Below are 17314 nucleotides of genomic sequence, written 5' to 3' on the forward strand. Positions count from 1 at the left end.
CCTTTCCTTTCCCTTCCCTTTCCCCTTCCTTTCCCTTCCCTTACCTTTCCACTTCCCTTCCCTTTCCCTTTCCCTTTCCCTTTCCCTTTCCCTTTCCCCTTTCCCTTCCCTTCCCTTTCCCTTCCCTTCCCTTTCCCTTTTCCCTTCCCTTCCCTTCCCTTCCCTTCCATTCCCTTCCTGTTCCCTTTCCCTTTCCCTTTTCCCCTTTCCTTTCTTTTGTTTGAGACAGAAAAGTCCATTTGCTTGGGTCCTGTGTCAGTACACCAAAGGCTGTGTCTAAAAGTGACATTATGCTAAAAGTGACATTTTTTCAAAGGGGTACTCAGTTACACGTTGTCCTGGGTAGAGTGCTATAGCAACCACAAACTATTAAGCTCAAGCAATCCTCTTGCCTCAGCCTCCTGAATAGTTGGGACTACGGGTGCCTGCCATGACACCTAGCTAATTTTTCTGTTTTTAGTAGAGATGGGATCTCACTGTTGGTCAGGCTGGTCTTGAACTCTTGAGCTCAAGCAATCTACCCACCTCAGTCTCCCAGAGCACTAGGATTTCAGGTGTGAGCCCACATACCCGGCCTGTGAACACCTGCTTTCAATTTGAGAGTCTATAATTTTAGAAGTTGTGGCTGGGCAGATAATGCTTATGTGAGCAGTCCTTAATAAAACCTTGGGTTCTGAGTCTTACACAGGCTTCCCAGGGTAGAAACAACCATACACATGTTGTTGTATTTCACTGTTGAAGGAGAGTGAGCTCTGTGTAGCCTGCTGTGTCCTTTCCCTTATTGACCTGGCTGGGTAGTCTTGGCTCTGTTGTTGCAATAAATCCTAGCCATGAGTATAAGCATGCTTGAAATCCACAAGTCCTTCTAGGAAAGCATCAAACCTGTGGGTGGTTGTGGAATTGCTGAAACAGGTGATGTCCAAGGTGTTGACATAGGTGTTAATGCAACTACTGAAAGGATACATTGTCCATCAGTTAGGAGTGTCCTTTAAATCATCTTCCTGAAAACTGCAAATGGTGTTATTAGGCTGAAATTGCAGCCCTTGTATAAGCCTCAGGCCCAATAATACCTCATGTCATCAGGTCACTATCTAAAGTATAACATGCATTTTGTAAGATAATGTACATGCAGACACCATAGTTAGAAAAATACGTCAATATATTCAGTGCTTATATTTTTGCATGTGTCCTGATTTTTTATTGTTTTTTCAGCTGAATGACCAAATAGTTACAAATATTCATCTGTGCAAAATAAGAGATAGGTCTTAAGGACAAATGGAGATACAGTTTTTAAAAATGAATACTCAAATACAACTCAGATTCTACAAACATCTGGATGCTCGGTCTGCAGAGCTGAGCTGCTGAAGTGCCCATAATGATGGTCATGATCTCCCCTCCTATGTAGTAATCAACACATGGATCAATACAGGAATTGGGGTGCCAGTGGTTGAACATGATCACAATGAGGCCTTTTGTAGAGATTTTTCTATCCTCCTACAATTGTTTGTCTCCTTAAATAAACGTTTAGATGGTTTTATTTTATTCTTTGCATTTCCCCTTTATTTTCCAAATTATACATAATGTTGTCCATATTGTTCTTAAAATAAGAAAACTTGACATGTAGTAATCAATATTATACCATTTTGAAAATACCAGATAATCACAACTAAATTTGTATACACCTGCAAGATTGTGAGGGGTAAACGATAACATATAGGATCTCTGGGTCATAAAATTGTAAAAAATAGTTCTTTCAAGTTTTCTATTTTTCACAATTTCTTTGAGTGAACAGTACTTTTGTAATGAGAAAATGTCTTACATTGATGTTCATTGTTTATTTTGGAAACTTGAAATTTGCTGGAATCTTGTGAAGAGCACATTCATCAAAATATATTTTTTTGAAATGAAGTTTACAGAACCTTATATCCAAGGTCATGTAGGTGTTAGGGTATCAGAGGAGTTTGGGCTGAAACCCTGAACCCTACCAAAGAGGTGACCAAGCATGTGCCCACTGTAGCATGTGGGCATTCAAGTGCTTTTTTTAGTATAAGGTTTTAGCATTAAATTTATTTGTAGTATATCAGAATCAAGCCATTTGATAAACACTTTCATTCATTAATCAACTACTTTTATTTTGTAGACTTTCATAATAGAAGCAACTTTAGAGATATTTGTTCTAATAAATATTTCTTTCTAAGATGAAGAGAATTTAGCCTAAAGAAACTGAATATTTTTTCCTGAGGAATAATAAAAGATTGGCAGAAATCAGGCTAGAAGTCCATTTGCTTGGGTCCTGTGTCAGTACCCCAAGGGCTGTGTCTAATTATGCTAAAAGTGACATTTTTCATTAACAAAATGTCAAGTTCTGACTTAGTTATCTTTTCTAAGCATTGCAGACTCAGCCCGTAAAGTAATTCTTCTGTTTGCATTTAGTTGCTCAAAGGAATTAGGTGTGTTTAAGTTGTCTGGATTAACTTTGTTCTTTTTGCAAGAAGACACAACCATGCATCAATTCTGAAAACGCTGAAGCTGGACATTTCAAGAAAATAAGATGGAAAGTGAATCAAAGGAATAATTAAGAGATTTTAGGGAAGGAGATTAAATAATTGGTTTCAATTTTCTATGAGTTGGAGTCAATCTTAGTGACCATCTTTCTTGTGAATCTACGATTATTTTCAAAACTTTTTTTTTCCCCACAGTGACAGCTGCCAATGTCAAAACTATTGACAATGTTACATGGAAAAAAATAAAAGCTTTCTGTAGTGGGATTAGTAGTAAATTATTTTTAATGATTTTTCAAATTGCAGTTGAATCAGAAAATCATTATCTCACTTGTCCTTTTGACTAAATATTAAATGAGTTATGCTACATCTGTTATCTGTCTCCACACTTTGGGAAACCTGAGAGTCAATTTCAAACACATTTTCTACTTTGTTCTTTTTCTGGATTTAGGGAATTTACATACAGATATTCTGAAACTGGCTTCTGTTTTCTTTTTTACTTCCTCCCCCTCCCATTTATTAGCCATTTAAATATTTAATAGTCATTCTGCATATAGGTTTTTTAAAAAATTTATTTTGAAATAGGCTTTTCCTCTGTCACCCAGTCTAGAGTGCGTTGGTGTAATCTTACCTCACTGCATCCTTGAACTTCTGAGCTCAAGGGATCTTCCTGCCTCAGGGTACCAAGTAGCTGGGAGGTAGAGCTGGTGAGCACCCAGGTGCCCACCATTATGCCTGGTTAGATATTTTGTAGAGATGGGGTCTTGTTATGTTGCCCAGGCTACTCTTAAATGTCTGGCCTCAAGCGATCCTCCTGCTTCATCTTCCCAAAGTTCTGGGATTATAGGTGTGAATGAGGCTTTTTTTTTAAAGAATATAAAAGCATAAGTTTATTTTATATTAGAGGGGGAAGAAAGTTGGGGAGGGAGGAGGTGGAAAAGAGAGAGAGAGAGAAGAAAGAAGAGAGAGAGAGAAGAAAGAAGAGAGCAGAGAGCAGGGAGTGAGAGCGAGGAAGATGGGGGAGGGGATCCAGTGAGATTCTTTAGTTTCTAACGTCCAAAGAGAAACTTGGACTGCTGAACAACAACAATAACAACAACAACCCCCCCAAGACCCCAAGCAATCAACCAACCAAAAATCCAAAACATGGCTAGGCGCGGTGGCTCACGCCTGTATCCTAGCACTCTGGGAGGCCAAGGTGGGTGGATAGCTTGAGCCCACGAGTTCGAGACCAGCCTGAGCGAAAGTGAGGCTCTACTAAAAATAGAAAAACTGAGGCAAGAGGATATCTTGAACCCAAGAGTTGGAGGTTGCTGTGAGCTATGATGCCATGGCACTCTATCCAGGGGGACAGTTTGAGACTGTCTCAAAACAAACAAACAAACAAACAAAATCAGTAAAGTGAGGCTTTTGAAAGTTAATAGTTAAAATTTCTATATAAAGGAAAGAAGGAAAAACTCTCGAATGGAGTTGTTATACTTTCTTTAAAAATGTAAGCTAAATCACAAACACATCGTTCATATCAAGGATAAAATTATTTCCTTGTAGGGTTACAAAAAAGCAATTCATAAAATATTTTTAGGTTTTTCAGATTAGAAGACATCTGACCAAAGATGGAAGTGGACACTTCCATGAGGCCTGAACATTGACTTAGTTTACATTGTGAATGTCAAAAGTCTTCCTAGGCACTGTATTGTGTGTCGTATGCCACACCTCCCACAGGCTGGAGATGCTCATTTTTTCCCTATGTAGAAATTGTAATAGACATCTGAGCATGTATTCACCTTTCTTCTGAGGATAGGCCTGGAAACTCAGCAACTACCTCTTTTTCCCATATGCAATATTTAGCTTGGTGATGGGTGTTGTGATGTCATGAGGCTACTTTTTCTTTTGTTTGAATTTAAAAGAGACATATCAGAATTTATACATTCAAATGAACCATAGAATCTTGAAAGTTAGTGCTAGATAGGAATATCTTGAGGTCACCTATTTTAGCCTCCCCATGCATCACTGCTGTCTGGACTATCTCATTCATACCTAAAATAATTAATTGTGGTGGCATCCAATGATAACTTTTAATTTCTTATTTAGGATATCTCTTCCATTCATGGAAGTACTAGAAAATAGTAAGCATGTCAAATTTCTTAGCACTTAAAGAATTTTGAAAAATAACCCAAACTTTTACCCTTCCTTATGTAACTAATATATCAATAAATTACCTCTTGAAAATGTGATTGGCCACATTTGGGGTGCCATGTTCTCTTATTAAATCTATTGTTTTTCAGACGAAGGCAGTATTGTTCTGTGGAAAATAGTCAAGATGTCTCCTAGGCTGGTGATTCCTTTTGTACTTACTCCATGAGTGTTGGCTTTCTTTTTTATAAATTGTAGGAATAATGTATTGATATACTGAGGGAGAAAAGGATAGGGGGGCAGAGAGAGAGAGAAAGAGAAATTGATTTTAAATTTTAATCTACTTTTTACTGTGTGTTAAATTACTCAAATATGGTTTGAAATTTCTCTTGACATTTATTGCCTTTTGTCTTTCAATTCAATTTACTTCAATAGAATTGAATAGTCTGGGGTCAGTTCACCTTATCCCTTCATCTTGACCCTGTTCTGAACATTTTAATACACTTTCATAACTCTCATAAAAAATGCTACAAGAGTTCAAATGGCCAGTAAAAAAGTTTCTAATAGAGGATAGTCTTATATTTAAAGTATAGCATTCCTCTTTCTGAGGCCGAGTATAGATTTTAGATAAAATGACCACTACACGATCTGGCAGACCAGAGGAGAAGCATCCTATTTATGTGAAGAGTGTGATCTGTTTACATCCCAGAAGTTTCCATGAGGTACTAGAGGATCACATCTAGAGACCAGGCTCCATTCATTACTTTCCCTCTGCTTTTCCTGTGCATGGTTCTTATCTTCAAGTAAATAACAGAGCTCCATCACCAGTCAGCCAAGCAGCAGGATGAGGGAGAGATGAAAGGCCTGGTCTCTCTTACAAGGACAAGTTCAGAAGGCTTAAGAATCATTGTTTATTATAATCCATTGCATAAAACATAGTCACATGTCAGCACTCAATGAAATAAGAAGCTGGGATATTTGGTTCTTATTCTGGGTAGCTCAGTGCTCAACAGAAGTCATGGATTCTATTCCTACAAGGATGAAGGAAAGAATGGATCTGAGGGGAGCAACTAGTAGTTTCAGTGATACTGTTTGGTATTTAGAGTCACTCAAGTTTACTTGCATTAGACTGTTTATCACAGCTCAATTTACAATCACCAAAATTTGGAAACAGCCTAAATGCTCACCAATACAGGAATGGATTAACAAGCTGTGGTATATATATACCATGGAATATATTCAGCCACTATAAAAATGGAGACTATATATCTTTTATATTGACTTGGATGGAGGTGGAACACATTCTTCTTAGTAAAGCTTCCCAAGAATGGAGAAGCAAGAATCCAATGTACCAATTTTGGTATGAGGACAATTGATGCTAGTACATGGTGGGGAATGGGGGAATGGTGGAGCAGAGAGAGGGAAGGAGGGAGGGGGTGGAGGGTCATGGTGTTTGGCACACCTCTTGGGGTAGGAACACATTTACAAGAGGGACTTTGCTTGACAAATTCAGTGTTCATTTAGTGTAACCTGGATCTTTGTACCCTCAATGAATCCCCAACAATATATAAAAAAGTAAATAAACATTCCTGGGCCTCAGCCCTGGAGTTCTGTTTCAGTAGGCCTGGTTTAGGATCACTGGCCATATTATATCTGAGTTGTATTTCAGTGATAAGGCAAATCACCAGTAAGTTATATTCCAATATAATAACATAATTGCCATTTCAGAAAACTTATGCTTTCAAAGATTTTAAGGACTAGAAATAGATTAAATAACTATATGTGAGGGATCTCTGCACTTTTTTACATATAGAAGTTTTGTTAAAGATATGCATTATATTGTCTAGTCCTTCTGATGTAAAGAAGGACTTGTGACTAAATTCTTTCAGCACTCAGACCCAAGTAAATACATTTAAAGTTCACTCTCCTAAAATTTCATTTGGCTTTACTAGAAAATTGAATCCATGTCACTTTATCAAAAAGACACTTGCACTTAAATGTTTATTGCAGCACAATTCACAATTGCAAAGATGTGGAATCCACCCAAGTGCCAATTATTTGATGAATGGATTAATAAATGTGGTATATGTATGCTGTGGAGTACTACTCAGCCATAAAAATAATTTAATACCATTTGCAACAATCTGGATGGAACTGTAGACCATTCTCTTAAGTGAAGTATTGCAAATGGAAAAACAAACACCACATGTACTCATTATTAAATTGGAACTAAGTGATCAGCACTCCTGTGCTGATGGAATTAAAACTCAAACAGGTGAAAGAATGGGTCAAATCATATCTAACGGGCACAGTGTACACTATCTGGGTGATGGGCACACTTATAACTTTGACTCAAGCAGCACAAAAACAATCCCTGTAACCAAAACATTTATGCCTCCATACATTCTGAAATTAAAAAATAAACTATAGAATATATAGATATGCAAATAAACAAGAAAGAAACCCTATTTTACTTATTCTAAACCAAAAATATGTTCTTCATTAAAAAAATGTTCTTAAATAAAATTAAAAAAGCCCAAAGTCTTTGTGCTTAGACATTCCTCTTCTTATACTTTATATGGCTGGGATGACAGTTGTTTCTTCTATAGTTTGGAAGAATTTCCACTATTATCTTCTAGAAACCTTCTTACCTGTAGCAGATTACTTACTACATTTAGTTGCTTATTTTTGTTCCTATGTGCCATTGAACTCATTGCAGATATAAACTCAGTGAGATAATTTTATCTTTCTTACTACTAAATTCTCACCATTATATGCAGTATTGTGGACAAAGTAGGTTAAAATAATAAATATTTATTAAATTAATGACTAGAAGACTGGATGAAAAGAGTGAAGTTACCTTTCCTTAAAACTGTGAAATTTTCATGTTGGTAACAGTGTATCCATCTCTATAATGTCAAGCCTTTTTGGAAATTAAAATTAGTTATTTGTCACAAAAAATCTGTGACTTTTTATATATAATAGTTTGTTAGCTTCATTTCATGCCTCATGAATTGATTCTGAAGGAAATTTCAAAAGGATAGTTAAAAAAAATGTTTTGAGCAGTGGCAGCACTACAGTGTTAACACAGTGAATAAAGCAGAAATTTAGAGCCAGACGACAAAGATGTGAATCCCAGCTGTGGACAGTTTGGGGCAAGAACATTAAACAATTTAAACTTCAAATTGCTCATTTTAAATCAGAAATACTACTTGTAATTCATCGTTTATTTGTTAGTATGAAATACAAGATGTTGTATGTGAAATTTATTTGAAAAAAATCCTAATATGTTGTTATGCAAATTATTAAATTTTCAATTTGTTAAAATGTTTTGAGTTATAAGTGTACCATCTTTGGATAAGTACACAAGTGTCCCGTCTGCATTTCTGCTTTTTTACATTAAAATATTAGAAGAAAGGAATATGTAGGATTTTATTTTTAGCTTTTTCCACGGACCTTTGAAATATAACTAGTATGTTGTCAATTGCATTTCCATTGATGAGCTTATAAACTAAATGATATACTCATCATACTCCACATTTCACCGAGTATTACACCATCTTGGCTTTTGTAAATATGGTCTGGTAATTTTGGTTGATAATATTACTTAAGATTTCTCGAAAAAAATCAAATACAGAAGAACCTCTGTAAGTTGAGCACTGAAGAGACTATAACGAACTGGTCAACACACAGAGGTGGTCAGCATAAGGAACTGGGCCTCTTGTATTGATATGTGGTGTGTGTCTGGTCTATGAAAATTAGATCAGCATAAGGAGGTTGTCAATGTACGGAAGTGGTCTACTATGGAGGTTCTACTATATTCTTTATTTCACTAAATTAGCAAAATAAAGTCATTTTATAATTCCTCATTTTGTCAAGAAGTAGAATTGAGCAATAAACAATGTATCATATCTCCATTTTAGCACAGTTAAACAGTTACAGGTCCTTTCTAATTCCTTTCTGGTCTTAACAAGATTATTGAAAATCATTATGTATTAAAGCTTTACTATAATAAACCATATTTAATTAAATTCAACCAAATGAACAATAAGTGCACTTCAGCAATGTCAATAACTCAGAATGTGTGAAACGAAATTAGAACTCAAGACAATTAATTTTAATTAACTTGGAGAATATAAACCATAGAGAAATGGCAAGCCTCTGTAGTTTACAATTATATTGCATACATATCATCAATTATATTGAAACATTTACTTGAAATCAAATATAAGGATCTAATAAAAGAATAAAACCAGAAGTATTTAAAATATGAATTTTGATGAGTTCCAATTTCACAATGCTGATAGTATTTTTTCAATGGACTCCAACCTGATCTGATTCTACATTTATCCTATGTATTACCATGAAATAGTCAGCTTTACTATAAAACTTATGGGAAAGCACAATTGCATAGGATGGCTGATATCCTTCTAACTTACCTTCAAAACTTGCTCATCCTATAAAATGTGTTTTGCAAGTATAATATGCACTGAACTGGCACACATGTCCGAGGAAACTACCTTGGATGTATGTGTCAACTGAATTACTGCCCTCTTGGCATTCCCATGTCATTTCTCTTAAAGATAAACATCATTGGTACAGATAGTTTTTAAAATAAAGGTCTCCTTTCGTAGTATTTTCTCTGTCATGATCTTCATTATTAGAGCTCACCTAATTTGTTATACTGTTGTATTATCTGCACTACTATAGAAACTCCAGTTAGCATTCTTTTTCATGCATCATTTTTATAATGTCTGGACTCTCTAAGTATTGAAAGATTAATCTGTTTAACTCTTTGAGAGGAACTAAATCCACACTGTGGAATAAAGTACATAAAATTTATTTATCATTAAGCTAAGTACAAATGCAACAAGAGTATATGTAAATAATATCTTCTCTGTTTGGTCCATTACCAGTTATCTCCTAATTAAGAGTGAACAAAATTAATGCATATTTTCTGGTTCTGTTTGGGACCGTGTTGTTGGAGAGGGGCATTTTCTTTAGCATCATTGGCTCATGACTTCCTGCGGCTCATACCCTTCACATCTCACATCATTTTGTAAAATTTTACTCTGGACAGATAAATTAGGCAAGGCTTATTTTATTGCAATGAACAAAAAAATATGACTGGGTAATTCAAGCAGAAAATAGAATTACTGGAGGTAGTTACATACAAACCACAAAAAACTAAGCAATCATGATTCTGGGAGCCAGAGACGAGGGGTGGGCCTGGGACCTTAGTAACTGGAGCTACTTTTACAGTGCCATCCTCGCTGTGACTCAGCCTCTGTCTCCATGGGGTACCACATCTTTCTGTTTAAACTCCAGATTCTCTGAAGAAAGGCACAAATTCATCCAGTTTTTATTTTGAATGTTTCTACCTTTCCATCCACAAGCCATGGATGGAAGAGTAGTGAAATGGCACAAATGTGGTAGTGCTGGCCTTGCTTTGTGAGCCAGGATGGACCCCAATTTTGTGTTTACCACAACTGACACCCTTATTAGGGCTGATGTTATCATTGGAAGGATTTATTTCCTTTATATTAATACTAGTAATTCCCTAAAGTTCGGTGTCTGAGCACAGAATCTTTATCTGGTTTATGTCCACAGCTCTACCTATTTCTAATCCTCTTAGTTCTTGCTTAGACTGTACAATGCTACAGTTGTGACTGCAGCCCCCATGATAAAATGTCTGTTCCCTCCTGTGCTTCTGGACCAGGAAGGACTGACTCACTGTGTTTTTTTTTACATCAAGAAGAGGTAACTTTTGAACTGAGTGGATGACTTTCTGAAAGATTCTCCTTCACTGCACAGAAGTAGTTTACTCTGCAGTTAATTCCTGTCTCTACCATCAAGTATAGTCTCTATAGATCTGTTTATAATGGCCTATTGGTCTTCTAAAACTTTTTGTATTTAATTGTTTTATGTTGGTTAGTACTTGAAATGAATCTGGAAAGTGCTTTATTTCAATTAGTCTGCAAAGACCCTGGAGAGATTTACTTTGTTCCTAATGTTCAGTCAGTGCTTTCATGTCCATTTATGATGGAAAAGAATGACTGAGATGAATTGTGGCTTCCTGGCATATTTACTTGCCCAGGTGGAAAATTGTTTTTGCTGCTTGTAGAAAAACTTTCCAACCTAAATTAGGGCCATATTCCTTGAAGTTAAATTGCCAAAAGATAAATCTATCTATAAATACCATGAAATATGTATTTCTTTTTTCAAAATCATGTTCCTTGATAATTTCTTTCAGTGTCACAGCATTTCAGTTTCCACAGACCATAACAACATTTTATTTTTTTTTCTTTAGGGAATAATGCCAGTAGACATAGTATCTATTTCTATTTCTGACTCATTGCACGACCTTAAGTAGGTCATTTGAGCTTTTGGATACTTCATTAATAAAATGTGAATGTCAGTATTTATATTTTTCTTGAAAACCAACAGAATTTTCATATGAATCATCACTTGCATGGTTGAGAAGGTGATAAGGGCTCCCACCACCCAACGTGTCTCATTTTTCCATGTTTTTGTCTATTTTACATCTTTTCTTGTGTTAGAGAATTAGGATGGTTACCTTTATATTCAGGTCATTATGGTACCCAAGGGTTGTCCATTAAGAAATTAGCCATCTGATGCCTCAGAGATTCCTTCATTAGGGACTCACTGTTGCCTAGGGTAGAGAGCACAGGCTAATTTTTATTTGTGCAAGTCTAAGAATTTATTAGGGCACTAAAATGGTTTCTGAGTAATATGAAAACCCTTTACTTCCTCCAGAGCCACCCATTTAAAGATTATATTTTAAAAGCTTCCATAATTCTCTCTTTAACATATGAAGGTTAAAACAAAGATTATAGCAATGAGATAATAGAACTATATTCCCTGGAAGTTTCTTCAGCTGTATTCTTTGCCCTTCTGGAGTTTAAAGTTGAATGATATGTACATATATCTTTTTTTAACTATCCAATCGCACAGACCCTACTTACATACATTGTTATTGCTGTGGCTCTTCTTTGGTACGGATGGTCTCTAGACTCCAGAAGAGTGTTTTTCAACCTTTTTATCTCATGGCACACTTGAAACTATAGTTAAACTTCTGCAACACTCTTAAATTATGTTGATCCAAAAAAGAGTAAAAGAAGAATATACTCACTGTGCTTTGAACTACTTCTTCTTTTTTTTTCTTTTTATTAAATCATAGGTGTGTACATTAATGCAATCACAGGGTACAGTGTGGTGTTTTCATATACAATTTGAAATACTCTCATCAAACTGGTTAATGTAGCTTTCATGTCATTTTCTTAGTTATTAAGACATTCATACTCTGCTTTTAGAAAAATTCACTTGTATCCTTGTAAGATAAACCATAGAGGTGACCCCTCCAATCACCCCTCCTTCACCCTCCCACCCCTCCCCTGTCTTCTCCCCCCCCCAATGGATGGCGCTAGAAAATGTTCTTCTTAGTAAAGTATCTCAAGAATGGAAGAAAAAGTATCCAATGTACACAGCCCTAATTTGAACTTCTTTCGAAAATAATTAATGTTATTCAAAAATTTTCACAGCACCCCTAGCATCTTCTCATGCATGGTGTGCCACAGCACACCAGTTGCAAATCACTGCTCTAGAACCTTGAGAACTCTCCTAAACCAAGTCTGATTCAAGAAAGGCTAATTCTTTCTACCTTTATATGTTCTTTTTGTTTTTAAGAATAGCACATGCTATTCTTTTTTTTTTTTTGCTTATATTTTAGAGTGGTTTTATTTATAATGATCACCACTACTATATCCTTACTGCTAATAATATGAAAGGCTCCATATTGACAATTTCACTTATATTATCTAACGAGTAGTACCAATATCCGAGTTCTCAAAAGATAAGGCTATTATTCCATAAGTGATAATGTGCTAATCATTATATAAAAATATTACCTTGTAATTGTGCCACGATTATAGGTGCAAAGCTACTCAATATTGGAAATGGAATAATTTTGTTATTGTTATTCTATAATATTATAGGTCTTGAAATAGTTTGAGGTACTGTATAATTGTGCATTAATGAGAAAGGACTATTTTGTTATATTTCAAAGTTTTCTTGAATTGTTTGTCTATTTATATTTAACTGCCTGGCAAAAAAGTTCTATGACTTTTAAAATTGGGAGTCATGCAGAAATTCCTTGACTATTCTTACAGAGCTAAGTGGGAAAATGTAAGTATATGCTGTGAATAAACACTTAAAATACTATACTGGATTCCAGTAAGTTTAATCTCACTCCTATTGGAAATCACTGTAGACAGAGGTTAAGTACATAGGATCTGAATTCCAACTTATGTCTAAATTCATGTTCTGCCACTTTTTTGCTATATGACTTTGAGAAAATTACCAGTTCTCTGTACCTCAATTTTCTTATCTGTACAATAAAAGCAACAGCTTCTTATTAATGGGTCCCCCTTATTCTGCTGCTCTTTTTAATACGTGCTCCAGTTTCATGGGCTCTTATGTCTTTCATGATAAAGTCTAATATACATTGTTTATAGAACTGGCTACTCCCAAGAAGTACACCATAATTAAAACTAATGTATCAATTTGAGTTCAACTGGGAAAGTAGAGCCAGTATGAATAATAAGGAATAAGAGATTATTCTAATACTAATTTGAGACTGTTTTCTACGTGAGTGGGTTTTGAATTTTAACCAATTTTTTTGCTGCTTGTTTTGAGAAGGTAATTTAGTTTCTATTGAATTCAGTGGATTAGGGCGACAAGATAAAACATCAGAAATGTCTCAGGCACATTTGTATGGTAAAGTTGGCATTTCAAATCAATGGAACAAATATAAAGTATTCAATAAATAGCTCTGAGGAAATTAGCTGTTTATTAAGAAAGAAACAAAGTTATATTCTTGGTATATGCTAGCCACAAAATAAATCCTACATGTGATAAATACCTTATACGAAAAGGCTGAACTATAAAAACATATTGTTATGTTCATGACTTAGGATAGTATAAACCTTGCACAAAAAAGTCATAAAGAAAAAGACTGATAAATTTGATGTCAAAATTAGAAGCCTTATAATAAGCAACACAATGTTAGAAAGTGTTTGTGATAGATATCACTGAAGTTGGATTCATATCAATAGTGTATAAAAATTCTAGAGTACAAATAATGGTATAGTCTGAATATTTGTGTACCCTCCCACCCAAACTCATATGTTGAAATTCAAATCCCCAACATGATGTTATTAGGAGGTGGAACTTTGGAAGGGGATTAGGTAAAAAGATGAATAAGATGAGGAGCCTTATAATAGAGGTCTCTTGGCTTGTCCTTTCTGCCGTGAGAAGTTCCTGTGAAAAGACAGTCTAGGAAACAACCCCTCACCAGACATCAGATCTTTTGGAGCCTGGCTCTTTGACCTGCTGGCATCCAGAACTGTGGAAAAGACATTTCTGTTGTTTATAAGTCACTCAGTCTATGGTAATTTGTTATAACAACTTGAACAGACTAAGACAAGCAGAAAAGAGAAAGAAAACAGTAGAAAAGTAAAAAAATGATACCTTCACATACCTCCTTAAGAACATGAGGGAGCTTTTTGAGATAGATTTCAAGAAGGAACTTCAGGCTCATAGTACACACTCATGTTTAAGTTCAGAAGGTATAGGTAAATTGCTTTCCAAAGTGCCTGTGACAGTTTCTACTCTAAAAATCTGTGCAGATCTGTTCTAGTTTTTCTGTATCCTTTATAACCATTAATATACTCATTTAAGATAAGAAATATGACAGCTCAATAGAAATATGGGCAAAGCCTGCGAGAAATCATTCATAGAAAAATAAACATATTGGCCAGTAAACATATGAAATGAAATTATACTTGTTATTGCCAATAATCATAAAGATATGAAATATAACAACTGGAGGGTACCCTTTTCAACCACCTGTTTGGCGAGAGTTAAAAAAAAGTTTTAGGATTTTATAAAATGAATGCCAACATCTTTACTACCCAGGACAGTGAGATGAAAGACTTAAGTTTTTTTGAAATTAGAAAAAAAAAGTTTTACTTCAGGTAGTGAGAAATGGCCCAGGGAACTTGCCCAAAGAAATGAATAAAAATGAATCAAATGTTGTTGGAAGCCAAATGTAGCCAAGTTCTGTCAGTAGACCACAGGCAAGCAGGGCCTTCCAGAGTTTTCCTGTTATTACAGTTCAATTGGGTAGAAGCAGAAAAGGTGGGAGATACTAACAATTGGCCAAACAAAAACAAAAACAAAAAACCCCCCTCTGAATTGAGTAGAAGAGATGGGATTGATCACTTGCCAGAGCTCAAGTCCTGGTGGTTGATGTAAAAGAACTATAGAGTCAGGTTGAAATATTAGTCTTCCATGAAAAAACTGGGGATTAACAAGCTTCTGGGTTTTTTGAGGTGACAGGAGAGAGATGTTCCTAAGGAAGTTCACAGGACGCCCCTCAGCAATAAGGGCTTATTCTTTTCACTAATGTAAGAAGAATACACTTTTAATGGAATACTGTGTGTGCCTGGGGAATTACAGTTTAATGTTGAAAGGGGTACAGAAAGTGAACTTGGTCCTAAAGACAGGGTTTTCGGTGCTTTGTAGTGTTAGACCAAATTTTGTAAAATGAGAACTGTTTGCTTGAAATTATGACCTAGAAATTTTAGGATTATTTCCCCCAAACTAGTGGAGCCACAGGGTAGATTAAATTGGTTTGTGCTTAGCAGTACTGGACAGTGGGTTCTAATTTACTATAATTTTTTTTTTTTTTAGTCAGAGTTCAGTATGTATCTTGGGCATATTGTGAACTAGAATTTCCAAAGGAAATCGTGGGAATGAGGCACTACAAACTGAATAGGTGTGGTCACTGGGAACAACGTGAGCCTCTCCTGGGTCGTCAGCCAGCTTTGTCATTGGCAGACCGAGGAGCAGTGTGTAGCTCTCTCCCAATATGTTACTCATGTACTGGCAGAAAGCTACAAATAGAAGAAGAAAAGGGAGGAGGCAATGTCTCCTGTGCTCAACCCAGAAGTGGGGAGGGAAGACGGGGTTAGAAACTGAGTTCAGACAAGAGGAGAAAGGTCTCTTCTCCACAGAGGGGACATGGGTTGTACAAAAGATGAGACGCCTTGAATAGAATTGTAATGCTAAGAAATTTTCCAGAGCATTCTTAAGAGGATGACTTTTCACTAATCTATGAATTAAGAAAACGAATTATATTAGTATTTCAAGATACTTATGTAACCCTGGTAAATGTGGATTATTTTGAATTGAATGAAAGAAATAAAGTTAGTTGTAGCATCACTTGAGTTCAGGATACTCATTACCAAAGGGGGAGGAGTGGTAGTTTTTAGTGTTTTCTTTAGTTTTAGGGAGTGAGTATTCACAGTTACATTTGGCTGAGGAAGATAAAGCAGCTTCCCTTCAGGTTTATCCCACTGGAATAAATTACATAAGGTTTTCCTAAAATGAAGTTTTATTTTCTTGGTTGAAGAAGAGGGATGTTGGGATCTAAAAGTTTTTGAAAGTGCTGGTGTTACTAGATTAAAATGCTTTTTTGTGTAATATTTGGGAGACTATGAAAGAGCCTTGTGAGGAACATCTCCTGAAGGTGCCAGAGGGCTTCCAGAGGGAGGTTATTCCTGCTGCATACTTGGGAGGAATGCACGGGACATAGATTTTTTTTTAATAGAGAAAAAAGCCCAGTTCCAGAAGATGCACCTGTCTTCATCCAGAGCCTCATCCAAATAACATTAAGAACTGAAGATGTTTATGAAATTCAGTTATCATGGATCAAAGAAGGTCCTAAATAAACAAAAACATATTGTTGAGTTGACCCCCGGGTACTGTGTCAGTACAGGAGCAGACATTGAAGTGAGGTCTGTTGGTGGGTGGAGAATAATTCACATGCATGATTCATGTGACAATGATTTGAAAAAAACTCTCTTACATTCTACCATGATCAATGTTATGGAACAGATGTTTATTTTGACTTCCTTACTTTTCCTGCACAGCAACGTGGTATCCCAACCTCCTTTCCCCACAAATAGTCCACATCCAATTTCTTCCTTACAATTAATGGAATTATATAAAGGTATGTATGTGTGTATATGCATGTACGTATATATGAAATCTATTTTTGTTATTATTTTACAAAACATATTTTCTCATAAAAACACTATGAATTTGGTACAACTCTAATTGGTTTGCTTTTATTGCTGTGTCGTGTTTTATTATGTGGATATATAACATGTATTTCTATCATTCCCCTATTGATAGACATTAAATTTGTGTGTCTAATGTGAATAATACTGCAGTAAGTATCCTTGTATGCATGTCTTTTTAAATTGGAACATTTTATTTCAATAAGATGGATTCTTAGGAATTAAAATGCTAGATTAAATGGTATGTGTTTTTAATTTTAATAGATGTTTACAAAAGTAATAGTTCACAGTACTATCCATTTATTAGAGTGCATTTTTCTTTACAACCATATCAGAAATAGTTATATATCTTTATAGCTGTTCTAGTCTGGTGGTTATGAAGAGTATATAAATTTCCTAGTCTGCACGTACGACACTACTAGAGATGTCATCATTGTACTCCCATTTTTCAAAATTGAAGGACTCCTGATTACCCATCATTGGTCTTGTGGTATGTGATGGGGACAGAAGGGGCCA

Source organism: Otolemur garnettii, unplaced genomic scaffold (assembly GCF_000181295.1).
Source record: "Otolemur garnettii isolate 467f Iridium unplaced genomic scaffold, OtoGar3 scaffold00003, whole genome shotgun sequence".
Taxonomy (NCBI): Eukaryota; Metazoa; Chordata; class Mammalia; order Primates; family Galagidae; genus Otolemur; species Otolemur garnettii.